This window comes from Puma concolor, chromosome B4, assembly GCF_028749965.1.
Source record: "Puma concolor isolate L17-30 chromosome B4, mPumCon1.1.hap2, whole genome shotgun sequence".
Classification (NCBI taxonomy): Eukaryota; Metazoa; Chordata; class Mammalia; order Carnivora; family Felidae; genus Puma; species Puma concolor.
Genome location: NC_141673.1, coordinates 111,847,251 through 111,866,346, shown reverse-complemented (window position 1 = coordinate 111,866,346; position 19,096 = coordinate 111,847,251). Strand labels below are relative to the sequence as shown.

Here is a 19,096-nt window from a genome sequence, read left to right as displayed (position 1 = left end):
GCTGTTTGAATTTCAGTGGCAGAATCACAGTTGGTGATTTGCAATATGCCAATAACATACAATTTCCACAGCTTTCTTTTAAACCAAAATTTAAGTGCCAGGTGCGGATATGAAGTAATTTTGTGTTAAATTGGGAAGGGTATATAATTTTAGAAAATCTACTCTGCAAGAATGCATATAGTAGCAGAGCAAAAGAAAACGAGACCTTCACAAAACATCACATATTAAAAATCTCTATCATGCCCTTCAAAAAATTAAGGAAATGTCTGCTTTTAAATTTGTGAAACATGACTCATACCCATATTTTAACAGATGGAATCTTTGCTGCTGTCCATGAAGTAGATCAGTTTTGAAAGTTCATTTTTACTTTCAATAGTTATGGCTTAATCTTTCTTCTGATCCATTCATGAGTCAAGTCTCCATAAAAACAGACATGCTGAATTTAGGGTAACACCCACACTTCAGGATAAACCCACAGACAAATAAACTCCAAACTTGGCCATACATTCCTCACCTACCTCAGGACAAATCATTTTAACTCAGAAATATTAGAATCCTCCAAACTGTTTTTAAAACTGCACAGGCAAACACTTATAAACCCCCTTTAATGTTAAGGTACAATCATGTGCTGAGAGCCCAGAACTGCATGTAACAAAGAGGCTAAGAGCACAGGATTCAGAATCAAAGAGACTTCCATTCCAAACTAGCTCTGATCTTACTTTGTCGGTGGGTGTTGGTAAATCCCACTGGCCTCAACTATCTCTAAGCCTTATGGTCCTCATATTGAAAAAGAGAATGGTGGTTGTGGAAGACAGAATAATGCCCCTTGTTGCCCATGCCCCAAACCCAAGAACCAGTGGATGTTAACCTTCCATGGCAAAAGGGACTTTAAAATATGATTCAGGGGCACCTGGGTGGCTCTGTCGGTTAAGCATTCAAGTCTTGATTTCAGCTCAGGTCATGTTCTCCTGGATTGAGACCACATCCAGTCCATGCTAACAGCACGAAGCCTGCCTGGGATTCTCTCTCTCCCTCTCTCTCTCTCTGCCCCTCTGTCAATTGCTCTCTCATTCTCTCAAAGTAAATAAAGAGAATAAAATATGATTCAGATGAAGGACCTTAAACTGGAGAGATTATCCTGGATTATCCTGAGAAGGGGGTAATCACACAAATCTAGTAAAGTAGAAAAACTTTCCCAACTGTGGTCAGAGAGAGATGTGACAATGGTTAGACGCTACATTGCTGGCTTTTAAAATGAAGAAAGGGGGGCGCCTGGGTGGCTCAGTCGGTTAAGCGGCCAACTTTGGCTCAGGTCATGATCTCGCGGTCCGTGAGCTCGAGCCCCCGCGTCGGGCTCTGTGCTGACAGTTCAGAGCCTGCAGCCTGTTTCAGATTCTGTGTCTCCCTCTCTCTGACCCTCCCCCATTCATGCTCTGTCTCTCTCGGTCTCAAAAATAAATAAACGTTAAAAAAAATTTTTTTTTTTTAATGAAAAAAGGAAGCCATAAGCTGAGGAATGTAAGAAAGAAGCCTCTGGAAAGCAACAAAATGGATTCTCTCCTAGGACCTCTGGAAAGGATCAGAGCTCTGCTCACGCCTTGATTTTAGCACAGTGAGATCCATGTCAGACTTCTACCCTACAGAACTGTGAGTTGGTCAATTTGTGATGTTTTAAGCCACGAGTTTCTAGTAATTTGTCACAGCAGCAATAGGAAATTAGTACAGTGCCCTTGCCTATCCTCCTAGATGTGTTACAACAAAGAGATAAGGTGTATCCACTGTCAGAACACAAGCACACATTCACCACTAGCTATTATTAAGTTACACTGTGTTGGTTGATAAATACATACTTTTGTAAATTTGAGGATCATTTTTTTAAATTTTTTTAATGTTTATTTATTTTTTAGAGAGAGAGAGAATGCTCATGCAAGTGGGGGAGGGGCAGAGAGAGAGGGAGACACAGAATCCAAAGCAGGCTCCAGGCTCTGAGCTGTCAGCACAAAGCCCAACGCAGGGCCCAAACTCATGAAGCACGAGATCATGACCTGAGCCGAAGTTGGACACTTGACCGACTGAGCCACCCAGGCGCCCCACTCTGTGTAGAACTTTCTCTTCTTTGGGGTACCTGGTTAGCTCAGTCGGTTAAGCCTCTGACTTGGGCTCAGGTCATGATCTCACAGTTTGTGAGTTCAAGCCCCACACCAGGCTCTGTGCTAACAGCTCAGAGACAGGAGCCTGCTTCGGATTCTGTGTCTTCCTCTCTCTGCCCCTCCCATGATCATGCTCTGTCTGTCTGTCTGTCTCTCTCTCTCTCTCTCAAAAATAAATAAACATTAAAAAAAATTAAAAAATAAAAAATAAATAAATAAAAGTTCTCTTCTTTTTTTTTTAACTTTTTTAATCTTTATTTATTTTTGAGAGAGAGACAGAGTGTGAGCAGGGGAGGGGCAGAGAGAGAGGGAGACACAGAATTCAAAAAAGGCTCCAGGCCTTGAGCTGTCAGCACAGAGCCCGACGTGGGGCCTGAACCCATGAACCATGAGATCATGACCTGAGCCGAAGTTGGATGTTAACCAACTGAGCCACCCAGGCGCCCCTGAGGATCAGTTTCAAGAGTCACTGAAGACTGAGGCAAAGCTCTACCACACACCAACAATAAGAGGAGGGAAAACACCCACACATACCAAAAAAACAAAAACCAAAACAAACAAGCAAACAAAAAACAAGAAAAGGAAAGGAGAATCCTTGCTAGAACAATTCAGCATCACAACATCACAATAACCACACAATTCATTTCTTTGCAGGTGCCCTACATCCTCCCCTCAACTCCTCACACAAAAATGGGGCCGCTTTTAGACTTCATTCCACAGAAAAGAAACCTACGATTCAGAGAGATTAATATGACCAGAATTTAACTATAAATAAGTACAGAATGAATCTGAGAACTGGAAATAAAATCTATCCAACTTCAAAGATCCTTTTTTTCTCACAAACCTCCTGCCCCTGGAACATATAACATATTGACAGCACACCCACTGGGAAGCTGCAGACTAGAATCATGTATGAGTCTTTGAATAGGATTCTGTTCATTCTTGATTCACCAAAGGTAATAACCCAACTTACCAAATTAACATAATTTTGATACCACTACCTAAAACTGTCTGAACATATCTGAGGGAAAGCAAGATAATTTTAAACCATTCCATGCCGGTGATATCATCACTCAGTTTTAATCAGACAAGCTTTTTTAGAAGAATCCAAAGATCTTACAGGTTCTGTCTTCCTACAGGAAAATGGCAGGTGACTTAAGTCAAGTAGCTGTCTACGTGAGGTCTCAAAACCCTCTAAGTTCAGACCCCACACAGCCTCAGAAGCCATTTCACCGCCACAGCCTTTGAATTATCTCTCCTTCTGCCTCTGTTGGTTTCTTTCACATACAGGCTGAACATACCCAGAGGAAGTTGATTGTGATGGGTCTCACTAATGTCCTTTGTATACTCAACATTAATACAACAATACAATAATACACCAAACTATTTGGCTTTGAAATAAAGACTTGTAATTCCTCAGAAAGGCATCACATTTTTAGCCCTGGAGAAAATCCAAAGCATGTGGAAAAATACTAAAACCACAATGAACTTGAAGATGTCTATAAGACTCTCTCTTCACCTATGGAACATGAGTGGCTTCAGCGAGTAAGCCAGACTCCATGGAATCCTTTGGTTTATAGTATCAAAACAAAATCAGCTGGGGACTTGGGTGGCCCACTCAGTTAAGCATCAGACTCTTGATTTCAGCTTAGGTCATGACTTGATTTCGGCTCAGGTCATGATCTCACTACTATGAGATAGAACCCTGAATGAGGTCTGCACAGGGCGTGGAGCCCTGCTTAAGATTCTCTCTCTCCCTCCCCCTCTGCCCCTCCCTTGCTCTTTCTCTCCTTCCCTCAAAAAAAAAAAAAAAAAAAAAATCAGCAAGAAACACAAAAGAGGAAATGCACTTGATTGTGCCTCTGGTGGGGAATTATCCACGTTTCCCACATTTTTCAATATTTTTCCTGACACAGTACTTTGGTGATGATAATGATGATGCCCCAAAATAATGAGGTAACACATAACTCTGAGCAATGGCAGGGAGGTTTCATGGGCAAATCTGGCTAAAATAATAAATGTAACAGAAAGAAAATGCAGTGCAAATGTGAGAGCTATAGCACAATGCAGTAAATTTCTTAAAATTAATAATAAAAATCAAGTGATTAAAGACACATGTATTTTCTAACTGAAGTAATAGTGTTTCAAAATATACAATTCTAAGCTCCCCTATTCCAAAAACGACTTTTCTTTCCTGCAGGTCAACCTGTGAATTTCTATAATTAGGATGACACATATCAATAATTCCAATTTCCCCACCCCCTTTAACTCAGGCATGTACTTTTTTAAGACATAGTAAAAATAGATCAAGTACTTGGGTTCCTGAATTCCCCTTTATCCATGCCTTTAAAAATGAAACAAATAAACAAAAACCTTCATTTACAGTTGTTTCCCATAAAGCACATTTAATAACCTATAGCACATATATAACAGAAGAACAGATACTAGCATGAGTATACAGATTAGCACTGTATGTAATCTACACATTAGAAGGTAATCTACTTAGATAAATATTTAATAGTGCTGTTTTAAACAATGTATCAGGTAGAGGAGGGCAACACATTCCCATTGCTACCTGAACAATCAAGAAGACCAACACCATCACACACCCCTACCTGTCCGCGCTGAAAGGTTACCTGTCCCACAAGAGCTAATAGCATCCTTTAAGAAAGTCACAGATACCTAAAAAGGCACTATGCTTCATCTGGAAATCTCAGTGAAACATTCAGCTATGATACTCCCCAGCTTACATTTCAGAGCTGGATTTAATTCTGCTGTCCCTCAGGATGATACACTCTATCACCCACTGAGCCTTCAGAGTAATTAGATTCCCAATTTAAGAGTAATGTTCAACTAATAGCCTTGAGTATGTCAACCACAAACCACAATGAAAATATGCAAATACTGTAGCCATAAGCTCGCTGACCCACTTGTCAGATATAATGTAAACCCCTCTCCCTCCCATCCCCATCACCAAGTGCCACTGCTCTGTTTGTACCCGTCCATGAAGTTACAACTACATTACACTACTGTTTAAGTGTTAATAAAAAGTATTATTGCACAGTAAGATAGAAGAAAATAACTCTGAAATTGGTTAATCACATGTAGATAGGTTGACTCCAAACTGGAGGAGGTGGCATTTGTTGTGACTTTATCATGAACACATGCAGCTTTCGCTCAAAGAGATGATGGTGGGTAAAACTGGGAAAGAAGCCATATGAACCTCAGAATTAAATGTAATGATGTAATAACTAATTATTATGTAGACATGAAGGAAAAACTATTAAATCAATTTGTAAACTTTCTCATGACTGAACTTACTTTAATGACATAGAGACAATACTAAATCCTTAGTCATTCTCTGAGCCTTACTTGCTTACTTCATTAAAAGCTCATTTAAATAGAGCTACTGTTTTACTGGTTGAGTAAGCAGAACAATAGTAAAAGAATATATTTGAGCCAATGATGTTTTATAATAGTAGTAATACAAACTATACCAATGAAAACTAACTCACTGCAGGATAATCTCAAGCTCGCCACTGAAAAACTTTAAATGTTATATTCGCAAGATTAATTCCGTGCCTCATCAGCATTTCAAGAATTAAGTATATTTTATCTGATGAAAAAAAAAAAAAAAAGACCTACAGCTTTGAAAGGAATGCTAAAATGACATGTGCATGCTGAAAGCTAGCCACTTTTCTTCTGGCTAAGCTAAGAATGGCAAAGAGCCAGGGGTCCTTGCCCCACACGGCACCATGAGAAGAGACCTCAAATCCACCCAAACTTCCAGCTCCACAGCTTGAGATTTTAGAGGCAGCTCATCTATTGAGCCTTCCCCACAGTGCCCCTCTCCCAGTCTTCCAACCTATATGGAAAGTAAGATGTGGAAATAAGATTCAACAACAAGGTGTTTTAATCTGTACACAATTTAATGCTTAACTACTAATATGTGTTACATATTGATTCAAAAATAGCTATTCAGGAATAATACTCAGGAACAGCTGCATTAATGAACAGGAAATGACAGACTTCCTCAAGAGTAATGTCTACTATGAATGCCATGATCTGGGATGTGGGGATCTAAATTTTAAAAAATAAAGGTTTTATTAAACAAAGTCAAACATGGAGGAAATGCGGCATAAGGAGACAAGCCAAAACCATACACACATAGCCTTTCAATGTCTTGCTCTGAACTGTAATCAAAAGATACATTACCATAAGCCACAGCACCAATCGTGATGTTATTTGAGCTTTAATGAGAAAATGATACGTCCAATCCTGGTCCCACAAAGATGTGCCATTGCCTCCTTCACTCCCAAGTCTATTGTGGGGAATAAGCTTAGGAATTCCCTGAACTTGCACAGATGGGTTAACAAGGCATAAAGAATTAGAAAGCCACAGGATGAACACACCCAAGTTTGGGTAAACAAGATTAGGTAAACAGGGCAAAGGCCCCCAGGTATAGGAATAGGAAATCTCAGGATGAAAACATCTAAGATTAGGTAAACAAGATTTAAGGGCGGAAGCACCTTCCAATTTAGTACAATAGTAGAGAGCTGCTTTCACTAGAAGGAAAGACAAAAAACAGGTAAACAGGGCTACAGACAGGAGCAGGGCAAAGTTGCCCAGAGCTGAGCTAATCAGCAAAAGAAAGGTGCCTTGTTGACCCTGAGGTAGCACACTCGGATCTTTCTTGTCCCCTAGACCAGTTTAGGTAAACAAAGGTGGGACCTCATGTCTGCTGTAAACAACCTTCCACCCAGCACCAGAATTGTGTTTTGTATTGACCCAAAACCCTAACACCACATATCTTCAAAACCCCCTTTCCCCCACGGCCATGAGTTAATGTTCAAGGTTTCATTGTCTCTTTGTCCATGTCCATCATGCTTGTAAGCCTTCTGATCCTAATAAAAACAGAGCAAGGACCCTAATTGGGGCTCTTGTCTCCTCCCGGACATTAGCCTCTCTTGCATTTCAATCCTGCCTCTTCTCTCTTGCTGGACAAGAGAGAACTCCAGACCCAGAGTCTATGACAGTCTATGTCACCATCCTCAACTCCCCCCCAATTCCTGACCCAGACGCCTAATGGATAAGAAGCTGCCGATGTGATTCCTTGGCCCAGAAACACAGCACCATAATTCCACTGCGTAGGATCACAGAGTCTTAAAAAGTAAGAGCTTATGCCCTACTCTCTGTGCATCTGTATTTCTGCCTCCATTTGGTGAGTCCACCAAAGCACGGTTGGGCCCTTTGGTTACGAAGGTGCCTTTTAGTTTTACCTCCTCAGCCAGCCAGGTACATTAAGCCAGGGCCTATTCTGCTGACCTGAAAACCTTGTCTCAATGTGCCCAAACCACTCCCAGCTCCTCCTTCCACCATACAACTAACAAAATACAAATGTTTACATCAGAGAAAAGGAGTAGTCCTGTGGAAGCCTCCAGTTGTTACTGCATTCTCCTAGCAACTCGCACCATACAGCTCTGTGCTGGAGTTTGTACCAGGTACTTTCTGGCACACAGGAGCAATCAGCCAGTCAGTCTTTCATCAAGTAACACCATCTCACAGAACTTACACAATCACATCCTTTCCCTAATCAACCCATCACTGATTCTATTGTTGAACATATGACAAATGACTCATCACTAAAATTTTTTGCCAGTCAAATCTTGTGAACTATATATAACACTTCATTACTATTATTATTATTTTTTTTTTTTGGCAATCAGTAGTGGAAAACTTCCCATCCTAAAATAGAAATTTGAAGGATCACTTCCTCAGTTCTAAATTTTGCAAATCATGTTTAAAATTAAAAGCACAAGAAAAGAAAATTTGGCTGTGGCTCCAGTCAAGTGACGCAGAAAACATCTCAACACAGTTTTCCACCTGGAGAAGGTGCAACAGAGGCAGGTAAGTCATCCTCTCTGGCATTTAAAGACAAGATAATGTTCCTACTCAAATAACCGGCCTTGTTTCCAAGGCAACTTGCCATTTGTATAGGGAACTCATGGGGGGGGTCAGTAATCCCTTACCTGCTGACTTCACAATTTGAAGGAGACCCCCACTGATGTCTCAGCTTCCATCTAAGAGCATCATCAGAAAAAAGTGACTCTAACTGAAGTAAAGGAAGAAAGGAATTCAGATGACTCTATTAAGACTTTGGGGAGCTGGGGATCTAGGGAGAAAAACAGTGCCCTAGGAAAAGCAAGCTAGAAGAAATGGGAGTTGCTGTTTAACAGTGATTTATTTTCCAGTGAAGGTGCATAAAATCCCACTACTTCTGTTCCCTCAAAGTTCTGAATGAAAGTTCAGTTTACACTGATACATAATAAGAAGTCACTATTCATTCTGACAACCACAAGCGAATATTAGCAAAAGATCAAAGTCCAATAAATTTGTTTTGTAAAATATAACGTTAATGTTACATTACAAAATGCCTTTCAGTTTAATTTGCATGCAAAAAGGATAAGTGTGATTTTTAAATATCCACCCAGAGGCAGAGATGAAAAACTTCAAACATTTTCTGACTCCTTTTTGCTACACTCATTATTTCAATACCTTCTACAAAGGAGAGATAAAGGTGTCCTTGACATTAGCCTAAATTATCTTCAGTATGCAACACAATGCTGATTAAATTAGGTTCATTTTAATGAGTTGGTTTTAATAAACCAACTGGCAGGTTTATTCAAAAAGTAACTAAATAATGAAATTCTTTATAACAACTCTTCATTAGTATAACCTGTTTCAGCAATTTTTTTTAAGTGAACACAGAATAAATACTAATTGTATGTCAATCCCTTCTCCCTCAGATTTGACAGACAAAAGAAATAGCAAGTTAGACATTTTCCCAATTCACACAGAAGTTTAATACTGAAACTTAATGCAAATCCTTTGAAATCTAGTACCATCTGACAGATGTAGGTAGTCAAGGCCAAAGAGCTTGGAAACCTTCGTTTTTGTGGAAAACCTATTCTGAGGAATGCCAAAGCCTCTGCTTTCCTTTAGCTTACTGCTCACACACAGAAAACGACACCATCCGTGCCCCAGAACAGTGGAAGTGGAGTCCTGTTTAAGCTGTTGTTTGCAGTGCTCTCCACTCTTTTCATCACCATAAGGCTGTGAATTTTGAATTGGCTCCCCAAAATTAGTAAGGCTCAGAGAGGTGATTCACCAGTTGTATGATCCTGGGGAGATCCTTTTTTATTTTTATTTTTTTGTTTATTTATTTTGAGAGAGAGAGAGAGAGAGCACACACATGAGTGTACATGTGCACATGCTGGTGAGGGGCAGAGAGAAAGAGAGAGTGAGAGAGAGAGAGAGACAGAGAATCTCAAGGAGGCTCCACCCTGTCAGCACAGAGCCCCACGCAGGGCTCCATCCCACAAACTGTGAGATAATGACCTGAGCCTAAATCAAGAGGGGCATTTAACCAACTGAGCCACCCAGGAGCCCCGACCTTGGGCAGTGTGAACATTCTGGGTCTCAGCACTGATAGGGTTGTTACATACCCTATTTAATTCTGACAAACTGCACAGAACAGTTTGCAAATAGCAAGTACTCAAGAAATGTTACGTATTATTATTATTTGAGAGAGTTTCAAGAGACTGAGGCTATCAACAGAGGAAGATGAAGGGCACTGGGATGAAGTTAAACCACATGAACTGTACCCTGAAAACTGTGGGGCATCCTTACATGCACACAGGTTTAATTTGCATTCATTCTGCAGGTTTCAAGGACTATGAAGAAAGGACGAGAAGGTAAACAAAGCTCCTTGGTCCGACAATGAAGAAGTCATGACGGGTAGACTAACAGAAAGGTGGTGGAGTGACAAGAGAAATAAAAAGTATAATTATTAAAATGCAGAATTGAGGGGCGCCTGGGTGGCTCAGTCCGTTAAGCGTCCGACTTCGGCTCAGATCATGATCTCACAGACTGTGGGTTTGAGCCCCGCATCGGGCTCTGTGCTGACAGCTCAGAGCCTGGAGCCTGCTTCAGATTCTGTGTCTCCCTCTCTCTCTGCCCCTCCCCTGCTCATGCTCTCTCTCTGTCTCTCAAAAATAATAAATAAAAACGTTAAAAAAAAAATTTTTTTTTAATGCAGAATTGAGACTTACTTAAAATGATTTGGTACATGCTGGGGCTGGTACTATGAAAGAGGGGATCAATCTGAAATGTTTAGGTTTGTGGCTTGGGTGACTGGACAGAGAGCAAGGACAAGGACAAAGAAGTCTGGGATGAAAAGTGATGCATTCACTTAGAGGTGAAACTATCCTAGCTCCAGTATCCACTTCCCAGAAAGACAAATAGAAACGGGAGTCTGTGGTGCCAAGGGGAGTTCTTGGCTAAAAAAATATAAATGGGCAATGCCAGCACGTAGTGGTAGCTGAAGCCATGAGTTTAGTTAAGGATCCCAATCTGAACATGGAGCATGTGCAGAAGTCAGGACCAAAGCCTGAATAAAGCTGAGACTGCAGGTTTCTCTTCCCTCCCTCCAATTCCACCTTTGAAGATCTGGGAAGACAAAAAAGGAAGGAAGGAAGGAAGGAAGGAAGGAAGGAAGGAAGGAAGGAAGGAAGGAAGGAAGGAAGGAAGGAAGGAAGGAAGGAAGGAAAGAAAGAAAAGAAAGAAAAAAGAAAGAAAGAAAGAAAGAAAGAAAGAAAGAAAGAAAGAAAGAAAGAAAGAAAAGAAAAAAGAAAGTAAACCAAAGGCAACAAGCTTTCATAGAAACTGGGAGGGTGAAAGCATGATGGAGTAGGAACCAGTAGTAGCTAAATATTATCAAGGAGGTATATTAAAATATTCTCAGGAAGGTTAGATCAATGCATATTTTCAACGTGGGACCTAAAGTTATTTCACACCAATACTAAAAATAATTTCAATAATAGGAGATATTTTAAAATATGAAGAAACTTAAGTTTTAGTCCACTGACGAGGTGAATAGACAATCAAATATTTGTTCAAATAACACTGAGCAGATTAATTCATCTTTACAACAATAAGCTTAACAGATGAGGATTCTGTAACCAGTTCTTGGGTTTCTTGTGAAAGGGTCAATTTCATTAATCTTTTGCTCCTGCCTAAAAGGTGCCCCAATAAACACATGTTGAACTAATATCACTTATTCTATATATTTTGCAATCCCTCTAAAGAGTGTAGGCATGTTACTACAAGTAGCTAGTGTATTACAAGCCCTCTGGGCATCATCACCTAACCTCACACTTTTGCTTATATCCAGAAAATCAAGCTCTTTTCACAGCCTACAAAAAGAGAGAGAGATTGTGGCTTGTACATTAGTTCAAGGAATACCAATTCCCCATGCCAGAGTCCTCCTACTTTTCAATCCTCTATGATCCAGATGTAATTGTTCTGTGAAGCCAAATGTATGTTTGAAAGAGGCTGAGCCTAGAATTTCAGGAAACAGTAGATTAATGCAAAATAAGAGCCAACTCCTGTTGTTATAACCCCTGACCCCTCTGGTCTCTGGTTTCTACCTGTCTTATGGTACCATTTCTGATAAAGAACTTTGCACCTGCTTAGAAGGCTACCATTCATCACCTGTTTCATTTACACTTATTCTTTCACACCCTGTTGCCTAGTATGTGCCAAGAACTGTGTGACACACAAAGCCATGAACCTTCTCCACAGAAAAAAATGCATAGAGGCACTGAAGTCTGGATATAGTTTCAGCAGATTCACAAACCCCTGCTTTAAGATAATAAAAGAGACTATTAAAAACATATTTTCTGATATTCAATTAAATAGCAACACACATTTCTTAAATTCTATTACATCACTCTGACACCGCAAAGTTACATATTAGCAGAGTATAAATCTCTTCTAAATATTCTCAAATTCTCTTTATTTTTACCTTGCAGTATTCCAGTTTGTTTTTCTGCTCTGTCTTCCCATTTTGCTACATAAGTGTTCAAAGTTAAAACCTAGAAACAAGGAATCCCTTTACATCGATTAGAAGAAAAATAAGAGTCATAACACAAAATTCCTGGGTATTAAAAAATGTGATTATGATAATAGCAGCAGCAATAGCAATGGAGTGATATTAATGGCAGTAGCTACCATTTGTTACCACTACTGTGTTTAGACCTATTACCCATTATTTTATTTAATCCTCAAAATACACACAGTACTACTATCATATCCACTTAATACCCAGGGAAACTGGAAACCCACAGGGTTAAGTTCTACCACCACTTCTAATGGTAGAACTGCCCAAGTGTACTTGAAGCCAATGGCTTTACCTGGAATCACTACATGACACTGTCCACCATACAACTTCCACCATGGCCAAGAACCAGAGGGCCCAAGGATGGCCACATCAAGGAAAAGGAGAGCCACAAGTCTTCATGTAAAGGGAGACCTAAAAGATAAGTGCCAAGAGACACAATCTGTGTGTCACTTTTCGCATAAACTCAGCCTTCCCTAAACATTTACATCTAACAGAATAACAAAATAGCCATCTGCAATGCTACCTTTCAGTACAAATGCTCAGCTTCAGAAGGCACTCAGCAGGCTGCCATGAGATGGTAAACACCCCAATTTCCATGAGGAACTGCATTGCAATTTCAACCACACCACACAAGTTAGCTTTTAGGAGATGATCTTAGACAGCAACAACTGCCAGTGTTAGGAGGTGTCGAAATACACAAGGGATCTGAACGCTGAGAGCCTACAGAAAGAAGTCAGTGCAGGTGAACTGGCATAAAAGAGCTGAGGGACAGAACAAGGTGCAGCCCTCAAGGACAAGTGGGCTTTTTCAAATGAAGGGTGGCAGAAGAAAGCTAAGATGACAGTATCTGAAGTCTGCAAGATGTTGGCTCAAATCCAAGCTCTACCACTAACTAGCTGGGTGGCACCGGGCCAGTTACCTCTCTACGCCTCAGTTTCTCTTCACCCAGAAAATGGAGGTGATAGTGATGCCAACTTTTGTGAAGCTGTGATAAAACTCGTGAGGCTCTTATGAGCATACCTGACTGAGCCTGTAGGTGTAAATGCTGAGCAAGAGAACAGGCCCAAAGCCAGTGAGCACAAGAGCCAGTGGTGGCTGATGTTGCCGTCTTCATTGGAAGCCTCATGTTCTGTTTATTCTGAAGACTAAGTGTATTACTGGGCAGGATACTCAGGGCTTAAAATAATATTAAGTTCAGCAAAAATACCACTTAGCAATTTAGAAAAACTCTATGTGACTAACTAGCTGCTTTAAATACATTCCTACATTTCTTCTCCGTAGGTCTTGGAGAAGTCTAACGGTATGAGAAGAAACAGGTAAAGATGGGTAAGATTACAGCTTGTAACACAGAAACAAGACACAAAAAGTGCTAAGGGCTGGGAACTGGACCAAGGGGCTTATCAGAGAATGCTATCTCTGTGCACGCCAAACCCAGAGCCTGTGGGACACAGAGCACTAGCTACTTCCTGTAACAGGGCTACAGAAAAGGCTCTGAGACAGTCCATGCAATGGAAGGAGTTTCTTCCGGTGTCTTATGTGACTAAGGACAGCAACAGATATTAAAAAGGAGCAGTGTTAAAGAAAAACAATTTTAAAAACTAATATCCAATTTGTGGTATCCTGAAAATATATTTAGGTTTTAAAAAGCCAAATCTGAGCACACTTAACTCAAAATGCTCAATAGTTTGTTGGTATTGGCACAAAAACATTTTTCATTCACAGATACTAAACCTGTTGGGCAATTACCCTAACCAGTTTTAGGTACACGAATTACATCAGTGTTTTGTTGGTGTTTAAAAACAATATGAGAGTGAAAGTATAGGGCATTCTGTAGACAAAAGGACAATGAAATGTTCCAAAAATACTCCATCCCAGGTTCTTCAAAACGAATTCACTATGGTGCCAGTTACACCATTCAGTTCAATCCCCAAGTTAAAACCTACATTTCCATAAATTGGAGCCAATAAATAGATCTTCAGGATAGCATAAAAACATTTAAAATATTCAGTGAGTTTTCACTGCTCTCCTCAAATACAGAAGGATATATTAAAAAGTATTTAAATCACTGAGTGTTATGTCTTCAAATCTACAGAGACTCAAAAATTTACAAAACAAGAAAATCTGGAGAAAAGCTAAGGCTACATTAATAATCACCCCCACAATCTAGGGAAGGAGTAATGGAGTGGAACAGTACTTCTTCTCTATACCAATATGTCTCAAATACCATCAACCTACGAAGGAGTCATGAGGAATAAGGACTTAGCTCATTAGATCATTAAGCATTCAATATTCGAAAGATATTATTAGAAAAACTATTGCAAGACATTATAAGGAAATATAGCACGGATCCATTATTTCCCATTGATCATCACATTTCCTTGTTTAAGGTCCTGAAAAGCTCCCATAATCTTTTAGAAGAGTGTCTGCACCAGAATACCAACCACCACTGGGGAATCCTAAATTCCAGATTCCACTGTTCATGACTGAACCTCTGCAGTGACACTCTGGTACCTCTAGGAGGGCACCGTGGTCTCAGAACATCACCCTGCTCTCCTCTGAGGAAGTCAATATAGTCAATACCTTGGACAGGAGACAGTAGATTTAAAACATAATATGAATAACCAAAGGAATGAAAGAAAATGTAAAAAGTAGTAACAGTACCAGAAGAGCTACCATAGGAAACTGTAAGCCAAGACAAGACGACACTGGGTATTCACAGACTGGAGAGCAGACCAATCTAGACTGTGAGCACTGTAGGGTCCACATTCCTCATCAATAGTTTTATCTCTGAAATCATAGAACATGCTGAAAAAGTCTTAATGACCCATACCCTAGAAACTGCTCAAACAATAAACATCACTCTCACACAAAAGACACCCCACAGACCACATACTACTGAAGAGGCATAAGAGCAAATGCACAAGAGGCTATTGCTGAGACATTTAAAAACAGGTCTTATATTTCTACACACTAACCTAAAAGAGAGGGAAATAGAGGCTCAAAAACTGGTCAAATTAGTGTTTATTTTAAAACACAAATCTGATTAGACAATTAACAACAAAGTTGCCAGAAATAAAAACAGACTTCAAGTAAACAAATCATTAATAGGCTGTTGTTTTTTCTATGGAAAAAGAACATTATATATAAAATGCCATCACCTAAAAACTGACCTGATTCAGTCCTGTCAGACAGTGAAATACACTTAGGCAAGTGGTAATTTATGAGGGGGAAAAAAGTCACTTCACAAACTGTGACATGTTTCCAAGTGTAATAAATGAACAAAATGGAATATTGCACAAGATTGAAATCTTTAATACTATTCATGCAGAAAGGCTGAAATTAACTTCTATATAATATTGTTAAAGTATAAGTTAAATTCACTCAGTAGTTTCCCCTCATAAAAAGGTAATATTAATGGAAAAATCCCTGAAATTAGTGATTCAGAGCTCCTGGTGTCAAATATTCCCAGTGGAACCTTAAAAACTGTTAGAGAGTCAGGAAATCTGCGTGTCCAGCATGTGCGTGCACTCTGGGAAGACTGGCTCAATGCCTCCCGTTCCCTAAATGGCTTCATTTCCGGATGCTAGCACTAGCTGAAGTCCCTCAGATATATGCTCACTGATAAAAAAAAAAAAAAAAAAAGACACAAGATGCAAGAGGTGCGAAAAGAAATGGGTGATGACTGACTGATAAGAGTACACGTGAAGTACTGGAAAGAAAAGAAGCTTTGCAAAGACACAAACATCAATATCCAAAGTCCTGTGTGGACATGCATTTCTACTGCTGGAAATCGCTATTCAGAGGTAGCTGTCAGTTTCATTCCATTTCCTGGGGTATGAGCTCATAGGGCTGGACTTGAAAACTTGTGGCCTCTGTACCATCATTGCATGGCAGGCTAAAACAAGCACAGAGTAAAAAGAGCAGCAATAGAAGGCTGTGCAGAAAAGGGAAGAATCAGGATCTGCTGGGATGAAACACCGGGAGAGGTGGGGCCAAAAAGCTGGGTGGGAAGAATGAAGCACAGGATGAGTCTGTAAGGGGGGAAGGAGTCACAAGGCAAGAGGCTTCTGGAAAGAAGAGCCACCACACAAATGCAGGAGCCATGTGACTCTCCTGTAGGGCAGTCATGATCCCAGTAGGATAACATGCTGAGTTTATTCTCTTTCATATGGAGAAAGCAAACACACAGGCTCTTGCAGACATGAAGTAACAAATCTTGATTTGCAAACAAGTAATACAGCCTCACAATGCCTTTTCCACAATTCCAAAATCAAATGGCTCCAGAAACAAACCTTTTCTTCATAAGTTAGTAAAAGTACATTTGCCGGCAAAAGCTAACCTGAACTGATGTAAAATTGTGAATAGTAAATAGGTGAATACTCACATGTCTAAATCAGATTCTAAAATCAGAAAAAACTCTGGATTCTAATGCCTGGCCATAGGGATTTCAGGCAAGGTATTGTGGTACTCTCAGTGCTGTGCTGGAGTGGTTCTGGCTCTCAAGAACTGATTGTTAAGTTTTCAGGACTTCTGTGAGTACACTGCCAGCAGAGTCATTATTAAAAATTAAATTGTACAAATTTACAATGAAATGAACTAAATTAAAATAAAATGTAGCAAATACTTAAGACTCATCATCACTTCTTAATTATTCTCTTTTACCTCATGTATGGTCTAAAAGTTATTTATGTCCACTGCTTCTGTACAGGAGAAACACTCTAGAATGGTATATGACTGTGTTTCCCAACTCCACACTCAGTGACATCACACTGGCTTCCTGAACTAGGCCATGGCAGAGTACTTACATCACAGAAATTGGCAAACACTACATTAACAGTGGGTTGTTAAGCATTTGCAAATCCACCAGTGCTGGAGGCTCTCTTGAAACTATGAAGACAAAGATGAATTCATGACTACCTTGAGAATCTTACATTTAGAAATGTATAATAGATCAATAGAGGCCAAAATTTGGGAGCCAGAGTCCATGAAGCAGAAGTTTTAAGAACCACAGCACCCCCTCCCTGCTGTTTGGTTTGCCATTAGGTGACAAGCCCTATAGGCAGGCTTCTTCATGCTGGTCTTCTACCCCAGTCCCAGTGCATTAAATTAGAAGTTAAGCTCCCAACCTCTAGCATGCACTCGAGTAGGGATTGTTGTCCATTTTATTCAATGCTACATCCCAAGGGCCTAGCCCAGTGCCTTGTACACAGTAGGTACAGAGTAAATATTTATTGAAGGAAGGAAGGAATTTTCCAAAGCACCATGTGGTTCAAGACGCACTGTATTTCAGTCCCATAAGGTAAGAGAAATTGCCAGTCAAAGAGACCATCTGTTAAACCTCTTCTAGTATGAGAATTCACTTGGGGGGGGGGGGGGGGGGTAGGAGGTGGGGGTAGGTAAGGAGGATGAGTACTCCATTATATTCATAAAGACAGAAGTATATAATATTTCCTTTACTTTCTGGTTTAAATAAGTTTTTGATTGAGTCTGAAATTTATTATTTGCAATATTATTTCTATGAAAAAATAACAACGTTCCAAATAGTTTATTTTAAAATGAAGTGTTAGAACACAAACCCATTCCTAAGTTGGAGACATCAACCCTGTATTTACAGTCACCATAGCAACTTTTTCATCAAGCTCTCAGAGTCTTAATTTTACATAGAGGTAAAATCTTAAAAAAAAAAAAAAAACACAAAACAAGACACCAAAAAACCAAAAACACTACCATTCAAAACAATTAAATAATCAAAAAATCCATAAATACATATTCAAAATAATATAGAAAATGCAGAAGCTGATTTTCAGAAGATAATATTTCTTTTCAATCTTAACACATTATTTATAAGGCACTTGGAAGATTTCATATTTATTGCAAAAGAAACCTTCATCCTGCACATAACTGCAGTATAATTGATATTTCACACATGGTATTTGCATAAGAAATACAAATGCAAAGAGAAGGGAAGGATTTCCAACACTTAAGCACCTAACATTATAAGTGCTTCCTGGACAGAAATGAAAATTTAAATCTCTCGAATCTGTAGTATGAGACTCAGAAAGACTTCCACCCCAAGATCCAAGCTATATTCCTAAAGGATAACAAAATTGTCTTGTTCTCTGAATCCTCTTCAGATGAATTCTAAAATTACAGGAAACTTTCAATTTGAGCCTTATACAAACAGCTATAACCCAAGTTGGCACAACCCTGTCATGCAGTCAGCATAACGTTTGTCTCCTGAACAAAGGCGGCCATAAGTTTAGACCACACCACTGAGGATCTGTGTTGCATGTCAGCTGCCACATAACTGGGACGAGGGCCAGTAGGCAGTTCTGGTGCCTCGACCCCAGCTATTTTTCAGAATCATCGCTATATATAACATGCAGTGGAAGCCTGTCTAAACAACCTCAACCTTAGTGTGCCTCACTTTAAGAAAACCCACATAAATGAAAACAGCAAATCTTTATCCGACCTACAGTTTTAAGTGACTACTAAGTGCCATAGGGACATAATCCACCCAGAAAAATGTCCTTACTATGTTTTCAAAACAAAATGGTATAGGGGTGCCTGGGTGGCTCAGTTGGTTAAGCGTCCAACTTTGGCTCAGATCATGACCTCATGGTTTGTGAGTTCAAGCCCCACATCAGGCTCTGTGCTGACAGCTCAGAGCCTGGAGCCTGCTTCAGATTCTGTCTGTCTGTCTGTCTGTCTGTCTCTCTCTCTCTGCCCCTCCCCTGCTTGCAGTCTGTCTTGAAAATAAACATTAAAAAAAATTGTTTCTTAAATCTTACAACATAAGATGATAAGTGAGGAGGGGAAGACCAGGAAGAAATAAATAAAGAAGGAAAAAGACCAAACCAGGAAAACACGAGCAGAAACTGCTATTCACCATGCATGCTTTTCAAACCACAAAGCAACACGGAGTTTTCTTATTGGATGCTGCTAAGCGTGCCACCTGCAACCTGTTCGCAGACAGAGGCCTTAA

The 19,096-nt window shown here is 39.8% G+C and overlaps 1 protein-coding gene across 18 annotated transcripts in view; it reads right to left on the bottom strand.

The window, feature by feature from the left end:
• PARD3 (par-3 family cell polarity regulator) overlaps positions 1 to 19,096 on the bottom strand; it is a 680,086-nt gene that overhangs the window by 412,578 nt on the left and 248,412 nt on the right. Inside the window, exon 1 of one of the 18 annotated variants that reach the window (XM_086714605.1) lies at positions 12,404 to 12,540. The exons of the other annotated variants lie outside the window; for them this stretch is intronic. The gene's annotated coding sequence lies outside the window, so the exon portion shown is untranslated. Of the gene's footprint in view, positions 1 to 12,403; positions 12,541 to 19,096 lie in introns of those variants that run through there. 18 annotated transcript variants of the gene reach the window in all.